The sequence below is a fragment of the Pristiophorus japonicus genome, chromosome 25, assembly GCF_044704955.1.
Source record: "Pristiophorus japonicus isolate sPriJap1 chromosome 25, sPriJap1.hap1, whole genome shotgun sequence".
NCBI lineage: Eukaryota > Metazoa > Chordata > Chondrichthyes > Pristiophoridae > Pristiophorus > Pristiophorus japonicus.
The window spans coordinates 13,464,051-13,470,055 of NC_092001.1; positions in this window are offsets into that span (position 1 = coordinate 13,464,051).

Here is a 6,005-nt window from a genome sequence, read left to right on the forward strand (position 1 = left end):
GACTACACGCTTGTCTAATTTCGACATTTATTTATTCTAGTACTTCAGAGCTGCGACTAGGGGGCCAATGCATGACTCCCACTATTGTCTTAAATCCTTTCCTGTCTCTTAATTCTACCCATTAAGTCTCCACTTCCGGCAGATCTGTAGTTAGATCCTCGCTTAGAACTGAATCATAGAATCATAGTTATTTACAGCACGGAAGAAAGATATTTCGGCCCAACCGGTCAACGCCGGCCAACAAAGAATTATTCAGCGGAATCCCATGTTCCAGCTTTTGGTCCGTCGCCCTGTAGGTTATTGCACTTCAAATGCATATCCAAGCGTGTGTTAAATATGGTAAGGGTTTCTGCCTCTACCACACTTTCAGGCAGTGAGTTCCAGACTCCCAACTTGATCTCGATGAAGAGATTTCCCGTATAAATCCCCTGTAAATTTGCTACCAATGACTTTCAATATATGTACCCTGATTGTTGACCATTCTGATAAGAAAAATAGATCCTTCCTATCAACTCTGTCTAGGCCCCTCATAATTTTGAAAACATCAATAATGTTTCCCCTCAGCTTCCGATGTTCCAATGAAAACAAACCCAGTCTATCGAATGATTACTCATAGCTAAAATTCTCCAGTCCAGGCAACATCCTCGTAAATCTCTTCTGAACCCTCTCAAGTGCAATTACATCTTTCCTGTAATGATGTGTATGCAGTACTCTAGCTGTGGCCCAAATAATGTTTTATATAGCTCAAGCGCAACTTCACTGCTCTTGCACAATATACCTCGGCTAATAAAGTTAAGTATGCCGAATGCCTTCTCAACTAGCACAATTTCTTTGAAACCTGAAACAGGGAGACAATGATGTAAATACTACAACAACAACAACTAGCATTTATGTAGCGCCATTAACATAGTAAGACGTCACAGGGCGCTCCACAAAAGCTTAAGACAAATCAAATAACGCTAACACTGAGCTACATAAAAGAGAAATTACGGCAGATGCCCCACAGCTTGGTCAACGAGGTAGGTTTTAAGGTGCATCAATCTTGACATATTTTTGAAACACCCTAAGCCAGGAATATTAATCAGTGTTATTTCCTCTAGGTCTGAAAGTTGTGAGAAGTTGGCTTTTGAATTGGACTCATGGGTGTCGAATTCATATGATTACATAGGATATTCAATGCAAAAACAGGCTATTCGGCCCAACCTGTCAATATCGACGTTTGTGATCCACTGGAGCATCCTCCCCTCTTTCCGCATCCAGCACTATCAGCACAGCCCTCCATTCAGTTCTCCCTCATATATTTATCTAACCGCTCCTAACATGCATCTATAATATTTGATTCAACCTCTCTGGTGACAGCGAGTTCTGCATTCTTACCACTCTCTGGCTAAAGAAGATTTTTCTTAATTCCCAATATGATTGTTGCGGATTTTTCTTATATTGATGGTCTCTAGTAATACTTTCCCCACAAGTGGAAAAACACTTTTTCCACTCTATAACAACCTTTCCAGATATTATAGAGCTCTATTAGTTCACCCCTCAGACTTCTCGTTTCACGACAAAATAAATTGAGCGTGTCGATTCTTTCCTGATAGTGTAACATCTTCTCTGCACCCTATCAAGTGATACTCTACTTTATTTTATAATATAGCGACCAGAATTGCACACAGTATACCTAATGTGGTCTAACTGTAGAGAGTTCTATATTGGTCGGTTTTCAAACCGGCGTGGCCAGGCTGCCTGGCCTATTTAAAAGTGGCCCGTACCTCATCTTTTGATGAGACATTTCACAATCATCCTGTAGTAACTAAAGGCCGTTTGCTTACAGAGGCTGATTGTACATTTTCAACATTGTCGATCTGGGTACACGGGCAGGACAACATGTGACGGGGATTTGTTGCAGCGTATTTCTGTATGGATGCAAAAAGCCTGAAATGGAATAGCTGAGTTGTGCTAGATGGTAGATGAGAGGTTAAGGCGATGGACTGCTAATCGATTGTGTTAATTTATTTTGTTAAGCGTTTGTTACTGATAACCCTTCCAAGCATTTGACTGAATATTACATAAATTATGCTTTGAATCCAAATCTCCTCAAAACTGCAATTTCGTGATAACATTATGGCACATACCATAAATAAACACCTTATGCTTTATGCTGCGCGCTCACTGAGTAAGTCACGGTGATTTATTATTTTTCTCTTGATATGCCAACTGAATTTATTGACTGGAGGAATTGTATTCATAGGATGCAATGAGGCGGCAGAGTGACTTGGATAGGTTAGGTGAGTGGGCAAATGCATGGCAGATGAAGTATAATGTGGATAAATGTGAGGTTATCCACTTTGGTGGTAAAAACAGAGAGACATCTGAATGGTGACAGATTAGGAAAAGGGGAGGTGCAACGAGACCTGGGTGTCATGGTATATCAGTCATTGAAGGTAGGCATGCAGTTACAGCAGGCGGTTAAGAAAGCAAATGGCATGTTGGCCTTCTTAGCGAGGGGATTTAATACAGGGGCAGTGAGATGTTGCTACAGTTGTACAGGGCCTTTGTGAGGCCACACCTGGAGCATTGTGTACAGCTCTGGTCTCCTAACACGAGGAAGGATATTCTTGCTATTGAGGGAGTGCAGCGAAGCTTCACCAGACTGATTCTCGAGATGGCGTGACTGATCTAGCAAAAAAGACTGGAACAACTGGGCTTGTATTCACTGGAGTTCAGAAGAATGAGAGTGGACCTCATAGAAACGTTTAAAATGCTGATAGGTTCAGACAGGTTCGATGCAGGAAGAATGTTCCCAATATTGGTGAAGTCCAGAACCAGGGATCACAGTCTAAGGATAAGGGGTAAGCCGTTTAGGACCGAGATGAGGAGAAACTTCTTCACCCAGAGGGTAGTGAACCTGTGGAATTCTCCACCACAGAAAGTTGTTGAGGCTAATTCACTAAATATTTTCAAAAAGGAATTAGATGAAGTCCTTACTACGAGGGGGATCAAGGGGTATGGCGAGAAAGCAGGAATGGGGTACTGAAGTTGCCTGTTCAGCCATCAACTCATTGAATGGCGGTGCAGGCTAGAAGTGCCGAATGGCCTACTCCTGCACCTATTTTTAAGTTTTCTATGTATTAACTCCACGTGATCGGCTCGGCTCATCCTTGGGCCGAATGGTGAGTGGTGCGAGCAAATTCTGCAACTGAGTCATTACTGTTCTTTAAGGAAGGGAAAATGCCCCCTACACGTCCTGCTATACAAGTGGGCAGAGTCCCATCTAACTCTCATGATGCTTAATCCTCTCTTAGCAGGAATGAAGAACCATTTTCAAGAAGGAGGCTCATGGTCTGCTCAGCAGAAAGTCAATGTTCTGCATGTTCTTTCAGACAGCTTTCCAACAGGACACAGGCATCCAACTGCCGTACGAGCATTGCTGACTATTGCAAGTCAACAAATTAAAATGTATTTACAAAACTAGTTTTGAATATGTGACCTGTATTATCAAATAAGATTTTGCAACATTAATAGCTCTATATTGTCTTCTGTCTCGGCATCCTCATAAGCTACACTCTACCTTTAGACAACTTTATTCGGTGTTGCTTTATTTCACTAAGTGCGCGAAGGAACATACTTGCACCCGAATTTACACCATTCCTGTCCTTTCGTCCATGTCTTTCTTTACCCATTGCTGTCCTTGTTGCAGGTTAGATCAGCCCAGGCCGTCCATTGAAACCTGAGAAGTAAATCAGCGAAAACCAGAGAAATACAAGAGGCAGAGATAGGGAGAGATAGAAAGATACATGCGAAGAGCAGGTAACCCTGAGTGAATTTTAGGCCCAAAACATTAAACCTTCCGGCTATCACAGACAGTTGCAGTTTGCCGCAAACATTTATTTTCCAAGCCTTTTACCAGCCAAACCTGCCCTGCAGGGCTATGGGAAAAGAACTGAGAGCTGGCACGATCGCGATGGGACGAATAGCCTCCTGCTGTGCGGCAACTATTCTATTAATTTACATTTGGAATTTGATGGCATTCGAAACGACAAACATTTAAATGTTTCTATAGAACAGAATCAGCGAGATGTCCAATGCACGAGCCATTGCAACATTGAACACAACATTTTTACCGAAATGTTCAGGAAAATCCTTGTTTCTGTTGAATGTGGTGCAGGAATTATGTGGAGATAACCAATGCGTTTGCATATCTTCTCTTTGAAATCGAGTGTGTTTCTGGCACATTATTCTTTAAATCAGAGTTACTGATTAAATGTCAAAACGCCTCCACTCCGTCCCACAAATACGTACAACTCTCATCCTCCGTTGCAATATTATGTGCTGGAATAAAACAGAGAATATGTAGACACCGTTTGGGGATACATCAATTGTGCCTTCGATTACTGTCGAAATGTCACAAGCAAAGCGATCAGCTGTTCGAGGTGAGGCTCCAACACACAACCTCGGCCGTTACTAGGGCTTATGTTATAAAAGTATTGCACGCTATCCGATTCCGTCGCTAGAATTGTGTGCCGATGCTGTGTGGTATTAGTGCTTCCATCATACAGCTGCCTATTCCAACTGTCTTATAACTCCTCCCCTAAAAATCTATCGAGGTTGGGGGCAATTGATATTTTCAAGTTTCATATTGATCGATTTTTATTAGGCAATGATACGAAGATTTATGGAATCATGCAAATGGAATTAAGAATTAGTTAGTTAAAAGGGACAGAAACAGAAACAGCTGCAAACAAACGTTGCATGTTATGAATATTTAACAGCAACAATATCCGTGCCATGCGCAACTATGCTGTGGTCAGACAAAAACTCCCGAAGATTCCGCAACTCCCGTGGATTTTCTGTGGCTCACTTCCCTCTCTTCCCTTTTTTTGCACGCTGCCAGTTTTTAAACAATGTTTTAAATGTTGCACTGGGCGAGGGCATTCCACAGTCTTAGAACCATCTCTACCGTTTCATTGCTTGATTTCTATGTTTGTTAATTATGTAACTCCTTGAGCCATAATGGTAGCGCTTGCGACAATACATTAACAGGCGGCTTATTGGAAACATGTTCTGATCAAAGTTTGGTTTTGTTCAGAATTGAACTTATCTCACTCAAGAGGGAATGTTATATTTACAATAAACTATATCTTGTTATAAATGTTGGTTCATTCGTTCCCTCGTGCCAGATGAGGAATTGGTTGAACTACTCATTTATTTCAAGTGGGGAACAGGCACGGTTATTCATCAGAAATAACCCACAGATTGACATTGAGATGACCGCACCGAGTGAGACAGACAGCACCGGAGCATATGGCGGAATCGACAAGAATGATGAATAAATACAAAACTGCCTCAGACTCTGAAAAGTACAAACATCAAAGGCAAAAGCATCAGCTGTTCTAGGTGAGGGTCGACCTCATAACTTCGATATTTCCCAGGCCTGTACTGTCATATATGTACCATGCACTAACTGATTGCGCTACTAGAGCTGCATGGTTTTCGGCCTCAGTGCTCCCATCATACAGCTGCCTGTTCTACATGCCTTACAAGCAAGAAGACAAAGAATCGTCGAATCATGCAACACAGAAGGAAGCTATTCATCACATTGTGTCTGTGCCGGCTCTCTGCAAAAAGCCTTCAGTTCCATAGATTTTCGCGATAGACGTGTTTTATTTTTGTGTGTAATCTTTTGTTATTTCTAAATAATTTGATATCCGTGCGAAAAATTATAAATATATTTGTGCATCTATCTGTGATTTGTAAATAAAATTGTGTGGAACCTTGATAATCAAATTATTTGTGTTCATCTCTGTATTATTATAAATGAATTTGTTTTAATCTCTGTTTTCTTTATGAATTTATCTCTAAGTATCTCTGTGCTGTAATTGTATTTACGTTTATTTGCGCGGTGTTTTAAGTAACATAGATATACAAAGATAGACACAGAAAATGCATTTATAACAAACACAGATTCTCCACAATTCAATTAAAAATAACCTGTTGCATTCAAATACATA